Below are 9,339 nucleotides of genomic sequence, written 5' to 3' on the forward strand. Positions count from 1 at the left end.
TAGTGTCAGGGTTTGGTGACTGTATATGAGATGAATCCCAAGGTGGGACAGTCTCTGGATGGCCTTTCCTTCAGTCTGTGTTCAAAACGTTATGTCCATATTTGCTTGTCTGAGTATTTTGTTCTCTTCTCAGAAGAACCGAAGCACCTACACTTTGATCTTCCTCCTTTTGAGCTTCATGTGGTCTATTAATTGTATCTTGGGTATTCAGAGCTTTTGGACTAAAAAAAGCTTATCAGTGAGTGCATACCATATGTGTTCTTTTGTGATTGTGTTATCTCACAGAGGATGATATTTTCTAGTTCCAACCTTTTGCCTGAGAATTTCATGAATTCATTGTTTTTAATAGCTGAGTAGTACTCCATTGTGTAAATGCACCACATTTTCTGTATTCATTCCTCTTTTGAAGGACATCTGAGTTCTTTCCAGCTTCTGGCTATGATGAATAAAACTTCTATAAACATAGTGGGGCATGTGTCCTTGTTATATGTTAGAGCATCTTCTTAGTATATGCACACAAGTGGTATAGCTAGCACCTCAGGTAGTACTCTGTCCAATTTTCTGAGGAGCCACCAAACTGATTTACAGAGTGGTTGTACCAGTTTGCAATCACACCAGCAATGGAGAAGTGTTCCTCTTTCTCCACATCCTCACCAGCATCTTCTGTCTCCTGAGTTTTTGATCTGAGCCATTCTGACTGGTGTGAGGGGGACTTTGAGGGTTGTTTTGATTTGCATTTCCCTGATGACTAAGGATTTTGTTAGGTGCTTCTCGGCCACTAGATATTCCTCAGTCAAAAATTATTTGTTTAGTTCTGTACCCCATTTTAATAGGGTTATTTAATTGTCTAGAGTCTAACTTCTTGCATTCTTTGTATACATTGGATATTAGCCCTCTGTCAGATGTACTATTGGTAAAGATCTTTTCCCAATCTGTTGATTGCTGTTCTATCCTATTGACAGTGTCCTTTACCTTTCAGAAGCTTTAATTTTATAAGGTCCCATTTGTTGAATCTTGATCTCAGAGCATAAGCCATTGGTGTTCTGTTCAGGAAATTTTCGCCTATGCCCATGTGTTCAAGGCTCTTCCTCACTTTTTCCTCTATAAGTTTCACTGTATCTGGTTTTATGTGGAGGTCCTTGATCCACTTGGAGTTGAGCTGTTTACAAGGAGATAAGAATAGATCGATTCGCATTGTTCTACATGCTGACCTCCAGTTCAACCAGCACCATTTGTTAAAAAATGCTGTCTTTTTTCCACTGGATAGTTTTAGATCCTTTGTCAAAGATCAAGTGACCATAGGTGTGTGAGTTCATTTCTGGGTCTTAAATTCTATTTCATTTATCTTCCTGCCTCTCTCTATACCAATACCATACAGCGTTTTCATCACTATTACTCTGCAATACAGCTTGAGGTCAGGGATGGTGATTCCCCCAGACGTTCTTTTATTGTTGAGAATAGTTTTTGCTGTCCTGGTTTTTCATTTTTCCAAATGAATTTTCAAATTGTTCTTTCTAATGCTATTGATTTGGAATTTTGATGGGGATTGCATTGAATCTGAAGATTGCTTTCAGCAAGATGGCCATTTTTACTCTATTAATCCTATCAATCCATGAGCATGGGAGAGCTTTCCATCTTCTGAGATCTTTTTTGATTTCTTTCTACAGAAATGTGAAGTTCTTGTCATGCAGATCTTTCACTTGCTTGGTTAGAGTCACACAAAGGTATGTAATATTATTTGTGACTATTGTGAAGGGTGTCAATTCCTTAATTTCTTTCTCAGCCTATTTATCTTTTGAATAAAGGAAGGCTACTGATTTGTTTGAGTTAATTTTCTATCCAGCCACTTTGCTGAAGTTGTTTATAAGCTTTAGAAGTTCTCTTGTGGAATTTTTGCAGTCACTTAAGTATACTATCATGTCATCTGCCAATAATGATAGTTTGACATCGTCCTTTCCTATTTTTATCCCTTTGACTTCCTTTTGTTGTCTAATTGCTCTGGCTAGAACTTCAAGTACTATATTAAATTGATAAGGAGAGAGTAGGTAGCCTTGTTTAGTCCTTAATTTTAGGGGGATTCCTATATTTTCTCTCTATTTAGTTTGATATTGTCTACTGGTTTGCTGTATATTACTTTTACTATGTTTAGGTATGGGCCTTGAATTCCTGATCTTTCTAAGACCTTTAACATGAAGGGATGTTGAATTTTGTTAAATGCTTTTTCAGCATCTAATGAAATGATCGTGTGGTTTTTCTCTTTGAGTTTGTTTATGTAGTGAATTACATTGTAGGATTTCCATATATTGAACTGTCCCTGCATCCCTGTGATGAAAGCTAGTTGATCATGGTAAATGATCATTTTGAAGTGTTCTTGGATTTGATTAGCAACAATTTTATTGAGTATTTTTGCATCAATGTTCATAAGGGAAATAGGTCTGAAGTTCTCTTTCTTTGTTTGGTCTTTGTGTGGTTTAGGTATAAATGTAATTGTGGCTTCATAGAACAAATTAGGTAATTTTCCTTCTGTTTCTATCTTGTGGAATAGTTTGAAGAGTATTGGTATTAGGTCTTCTTTGAAAGTCTGATAGAATTCTTCACTAAACCCATCTGGTCCTGGGCTTTCTTTGGTTGGGAGACTGTTGATGACTGCTTCTATCTCTTTACAGATTATGGGAATGTTTAGATTGTTTATCTGATCCTGTTTTAACTTTGGTTCCTGGTATTTGTCTAGAAAATTGTCCATTTCATCCAGTTTTTTCAATTTTGTTGAGTATAGAATTCTGTAGTAGGATCTGATGATTTTTTGAATTTCTACAGTTTTTGTTGTTATGTCTCGCTTTTCATTTCTGATTTTATTGATTTGGATACTGTCTCTGTGCCCTCTGGTTAGTCTGGCTAAGGGATTATCTATCTTGTTGATTTTCTCAAAAAACTAGCTCCTGGTTCTGTTGATTCTTTGTATACTTCTTTTTGTTTCTACTTGATTGATTTCAGCCCTGAGTTTGACTATTTCCTGCACTCTACTCCTCTTGGGTCTTTTTGCTTCTTTTTGTTCTAGAACTTTCAGGTATGCTGTCAAGCTGCTAGTGTAAGCTCTATCCAGTTAATTTTTGGAGTCACTTAGAGCTAGGAGTTTTCCTCTTAGCACTGCTTTCATTGTGTCCCATAAGTTTTGGTCTGATGTGTCTTCATTTTCATTAAATTCTAAAAAGTCTTCAGTTTCTTTATTTCTTCCTTGACCAAGTTATCATTGAATAGAGAGTTGTTCAGCTTCCATTTGCATGTGTCTTTTCTGTTGGTTTTGTTGGAATTTAAGACCAGCCTTAGTCTGTGGTGATCTGATAGCGTGCATGGATTGTTTCGATCTCCTTGTATCTGTTGAGGCCTGTTTTGTGGTTAATTTATGGTCAGTTTTGGAGAAGGTACTATGAGGTGCTGAAAAGATGGTATATTCTTTTGCTTTAGGATGAAATGTTCTATAAATATCTGTTAGAACCATTTGTTTCATAACTTCTGTTAGTCTCACTGTGTCTCTGTTTAGTTTCCGTTTCCATGATCTGTCCATTGTTGAGAGTGGGGTGTTGAAGTCTCCCACTGTTATTGTTTGGTGTGCGATGTTTGCTTTGAGCTTTAGTAAAGTTTCTTTTATGAATGTGGGTACCCTTGCATTTTGAGCATAGATGTTCAGAATTGAGAGCTCATCTTGGCAGATTTTTTTGAAAAGTATGAAGTGTTTTTCCTTATCTTTTTTGATAACTTTTGGTAGAAAGTCAACTTTATCTGATATTAGAATGGATGTTCCAGCTTGTGTCTTGGGACTATTTACTTGGAAAATTGTTTTCCAACCTGTTACTCTGAGGTAGGGTCTTTGTCACTGACGTGTGTTTCCTGTATGCAGCAAAATGCAGGGTCCTGTTTACATATCCAATTTGTTAGTCCCTTTCTTTTTACTGGGGAATTGAGTCCATTAGTGTTAAGAGATATTAAGGAAAGGTGATTGTTACTTCCTGTTATTTTTGTTGCTAGAGGTGGAATTATGTTTGTGTAGCTATCTTCTTTTGGGTTTGTTGAAAAATTACTTTCTTGCTTTTCCTAGGGTGTAGTTCCCTCCTTGTGTTGGCATTTTCCATCTATTATCCTTTGTAGGGCTAAACTTATGGAAAGATATTGTGTAAGTTTGTTTTTGTCATGGATTATCTTGTTTTCTCCTTCTATGTTAATTATGAGTTTTACTGGGTGTAGTAGCTTGGGCTGGCATTTATGGTTCTCTTAGCGTCTGTATGACATCTACCCAGGATATTCTAGCTTTCATAGTCCCTGGTGAGAAGTGTGGTGCAATTCTGATAGGTGTGCCTGTATATGTTATTTGACCTTTTTCCTTTACTGCCTTTAATATTCTTTGTTTGTTTAATGTGTTTAATGCTTTGATTATTATGTGACAAGAGGAATTTCTATTCTGGTCCCATCTATTTGGATTTCTCTAGGCATCTTGTATGTTCATGGGCATCTCTTTCTTTAGGTTAGATTTGGAAATCTAAATCTTTTCTCTCTTCTATACCTATTATCCTTAGGTTTGGTTTTCTCATTGTGTCCTGGGTTTCCTGGATGTTTTTGTTTAGGAGATTTTTGCATTTTGCATTTTCTTTGATTGTTGTGTCAGTGTTTTCTTTGATATCTTCTGCACCTTAGATTCTCTCATCTATCTCTTGTATTCTGTTGGTGATGCTTGCATCTATGACTCCTGATCTCTTTCCTAGGCTTTGTATCTCCAGGGTTGTCTCCCTTTGTGATTTCTTTATTGTTTATATTTCCATTTTTAGATCTTGGACAGTTGTGTTTATTTCCTTTGCCTGTTTGATTGTGTTTTCCTATAATTCTTTAAGGGACTTTTGTGTTTCCTCTTTAAGGTCTTCTACCTGTTTATCTATATTCTCTTCTGTTTCTTTAAGGGACTTATTTCTGTCCTTCTTAAAGTCCTCTATCATCATCATGAGAAGTGATTTCAGATCCAGATCTTGCTTTTTTAGTGTTGTGGTGTATCCAGGACTTGCTATGTTGGGAGAATTGGATTATGATGATGTCAAGTAACCTTGGTTTCTGTTGCTTATGTTCTTATGCTTGCCTCCTGCCATTTGATTATCTCTAGTGCTACCTGTCCTCACTATTTCTGACTGGAGCCTGGCCTTTCTATTATCCTGGTGTCAGAACTCCTCACAGTCCAGTTGTCTTTGTGATCCTGTGATTCCAGTATTCTGTGATCCTGAGATCCTGGGTGTGTCAGAGCTCCTGGGACTCAAGCTGACTCTGGATCCCTGAGATCCTGGTGTGACCAGGTTCCAGGGATCCTGAGATCATGAGCATGTTAGAACTTCTGGGAATAGAAATTCCTCTCGTGTTGGGGGACTGGATGTGGAATTTATGCCCAAAGTCTGTTCAGGGCACCTGCTAAGACTAGAAAGAACGGGATTACACTGGTCCCAGTTACTCCCTGTGGTGTTGGAACAGATGTTATGTCCTCCTCACCTGTGATCCTATAGTATGGATATTTTTTAAGATGCCAGCACGATTTATTGCTAAATATCCCCAGATTAGCTCCCAGAGGAGATTTTTCTGTTTTTGTTTTGTTTTTGTTTTTGTTCATTTTCTTCTTTGTATATTTTGTTTCAAAGAAAAGTTGAAAAACTGGCTTAGCAATTAATTTTCAGGTTCAATTGAATTGGTCTGAGTGGGGAGAAATGGCTGAAAGGGGAAAACAAAAGGCATGGCTCTACTCTTTTCTGAAAGGGCTACAGAGTTGGTGATTTAACTGGAGAGGTTAAGGGTAGAAGTGTAAGCATGTGGAAAATCTCAGTGGGGGGGGGGTGACTGAGTAAGAGAGCAGGAGTTTCCCACAGAGGAAAGAAACTGTGCAGGAAGGCAGTCAGAGCCAATCTGGAAAAAAAATGAGAGGACATCTGTTGAAGCAGCCATTTTGAGAGAAAGTGTTAGTTTCAAGCCAACTATGCCACCAGAGTGGGTGGAGGGGTGGTCCAGATTACAAGATCACCTTCAGCTTTCCTGCAGTCCTGCAGCAAAGGCCTGCTAATGATGTGGATCAAAGTTATGACAAGATAGGATGGTGTTGTATAGAAATAATAGATCTAAGGTGGTTTTTAAAGGCTATAATTTCATATGTAATATGTTCACCTTATGTGAAACAAATTCTAAATAACTGGGCTACTCAAATTAGAATTATTCCCCAAGACCTGAAGGGATTGGTAACAACTGTACTAGAGACTGGTCCTCAGCTGCAATGGTTAACATGGTGAAGGGAAGACACTGAGAATATTGAACAGTGAAACAGAATGAAGGGAATGAATATGATATAAGACCAGTTGCTGGGTAAAGGGCAGTACTCTGATACACAAGAACAAATTCATTCTGTTACTGGCTTCCTTCTTGATGAAGATGTAGAACTCTCAGCTCCTCCAGCACCATGCCAACCTAGATGCTGCTGTGCTTCTTGCCATGATGATAATGGACTGAAACTGAATCTTTGGGTCTTTGTCTTCTGAGGATCATGATTTTTGACCCCATTGCTGAGATGTTGGTCCTTGACTATGATGACAAAAGAACTCTAGAGGAAGAGGAAATAATGGATGATGGGAAACACTTCAGTTCTGAAATTGAAGTCTTAGTAAGGAAGGGAATATGTCTCTAGAAGACCTATTGGCATTCTACAGCTATGAATCCTCAATTGCAATGGTTGCAAATTCCAGTGCAAACAGCTCCCCAAGTAAACTTGTGGACAAACTACCAGATATGACTCTAGATAAAGAAGAAACAGTGAAAGACCTGTTGTCAGGAGATAATGAGGAAATCCAGTCTTCTGCAGATAATCTGACACCATAAATGACTTCTCATGAAACTTCTAATTTCTTCCCTCCGCCTTTAAGCTCAAATACTACATATGATGGAGACAAGGAATCAGAGACTGGGGATGTTGAAATGGACAGGGGTAACTCACCTGAAGATTTGAGAAAGGAAATAATGATTGGTCTACAGTATCAGACAGAAATTCCCCCTTATCTTGGAAAGTGAAATGATGATGAGAGAGCTTATGAAAATGAAGACCAGTTACTGTGGTGTTCTGATGTGGTTTTGGAGTGCAAAGTCAAGGAGTACCTTATTGACACCTCATAAGAACTGGGAATTGAAATGTCCTAGACAGAATTTCTTCAGGCACACATACTAGGTGTGATCGTTTGTACATGTTCACCCCAGGGAGTGGCGCTATTGAGGAATAGCCTTGTTGAGGAAGTGTGTCACTGTGGAGATGGGCTGAGAGATCTTCCTCCTAGATGCCTGAGCATGCCCAGTCTATTCCTGGCTTCCTTTGGATAAAGATGAACAAGCCTCAGCAACTTCTGCACCATGCCTGTCTAGATGCTACCATGCTTCTGCCTTGACTGAACCTCTGAACCTGTAAGCCAGCCCCAGTTAAATGTTGTCTTTTATAAAACTTGCATTGGTCACAGTGTCTATTCACAGCAGTAAAACCCTAAGACACCAGGGATAATGAGCAAGTATTATATGAACTTCTCAAGTATAACCACAATATAAAGGAAGCAATGGAAAGGTACTGCTGTAATGGAAAGGCGTCTCAAGAAGGAATAACATCATGAACAGAAGATGAGTGCTGAAGCTTTGAACAGGTTCTAATGCTTTATGGAAAAGATTTTCATCTCATTCTGAAAAATAAGGTGAGATCTCGAAGTGTTGCTGTGTGTTGCCTTCTACTACATGTGGAAGAATTGGAACACTATGATTTTTTTGCTCAACAGACAAAATTTGGAAAGAAATGCTATAACCATCACCAAGGTGTTATGGACTATATGGATCATCTCATAGATGAAATAGAGTCTCTGGGTGGTACAGTCAGTTCTTCACTTAACTTCTAACCAGTCTGAGCCCATTTCCGATCAGCTGCTGAACATGCTCAGTTCCTTCATTGCCAGTGACTTGACAGCTTTGACCAACATTGTAGCAGCTGTCTGCAACCCCACAGATATGAATTGTCTAGATGATAGCTTTCCTCCCCTGGAAAGCAGGCCTTGTGGACAAGTCAGTTATGTGTCTGTCGTAACAGAAGAGCTACTCACCCTGTTCGGCAATGGTGAAAGTGACCATTTTAATTTATTTAAGACTGGATTTTTCTCACTCAGAGTTAAACCCCATATGCAGCAAAGAGTCAGAAAGACCAGCAAAGAGATTGAAAATGGGCATTGCTGTCCCTGAATCCTTTATGGATGAGGTTTCTGTAAGTAACCTGGATGTAGACTTTGAAAATCATACACATCACATCACCAGTGCCAAGATGGCTATCTCTTTGGCTGACTTTGGCAGTTTGTCTTCCAGTGAGACAAATGGATTCATCAATGCCCACACTCTTCATCAGCACAATGGCCTTCATTCAGAGTGATATGAATGAGAAGCCCAGAGACAATGGGTATGCAGTACCAGTAAACTTGAGGGGAGCTATCAGGTTTCTATAATCTTTCGCTGGAAACCTTTTCACTATGAGATCATTGATTTCAGTATCTATAGAACTATATATTGATTTATCAAGAGTATTTTCATCTTTCAATCCATAAATGTGGAAATGAACTATGATCAGTAGAACTGGGTGAACTCTGTGGTGCAGCTTTAAACTCTGTTTTTCTTCCTTATCCCTTAACACCTCTTCCTGCGTCCTCCTTCTTCTCTGTTCCCATCGCCCTCACCGCAGATTTAAAACCTGTAGACAGAGGCCACCAACTCAAACTAGCATAGAGGTTCCTGAACTGATGTGTGGCTTTTTGTCATATCAGCTCCTTTTGCCATAATGGATGCAGTGGGATCACAAGGTACCAACCCTGATCCCTGCACAATGTAGCTTTTTTGTTTGTTTGTTTTATTTTCTTGATTAATAAAAGCAGGGGGAGGTTTTTTTAAACTGCACAATCATGCAAATATTTTTTTAAAAGCAGAAACTTCTCTTGTGTTATTCAACTAGAATACTTCAGTTTACAAAACAGCAAGACAATCTATCTGGAAGCCAGCACAAGGAACTGTGTGCAAATGATGAAGATGCTTGCTTGAATCCTGTTTCAAAATTCTATGCCAGGGCTACCTTACACAGAATTGGTCATATTACTGCCTTGAGACTTCTGTTTAAAAAAAAAACTTTTTTTTACTAAAAATTTGGCATTTGAAGATGTGGTATTCATATGGGGTTTTGTCCACCATTGTCAAGAAAATGAAAAGGGAGACATAACAACAAAGACTGTAATACTAAAAATCATACTGGTCACTGATAAT

At 38.4% G+C, this 9,339-nt stretch overlaps 1 pseudogene; it reads left to right on the plus strand.

Moving 5' to 3' along the window:
- The first annotated feature begins 620 nt into the window (after positions 1–620).
- On the plus strand, positions 621–8,461 carry LOC127696583 (mesoderm induction early response protein 3-like; annotated as a pseudogene).
- Positions 8,462–9,339: the final 878 nt, after the last annotated feature.

This window comes from Apodemus sylvaticus, chromosome 11 (genome assembly GCF_947179515.1).
Source record: "Apodemus sylvaticus chromosome 11, mApoSyl1.1, whole genome shotgun sequence".
NCBI classification, from domain to species: domain Eukaryota; kingdom Metazoa; phylum Chordata; class Mammalia; order Rodentia; family Muridae; genus Apodemus; species Apodemus sylvaticus.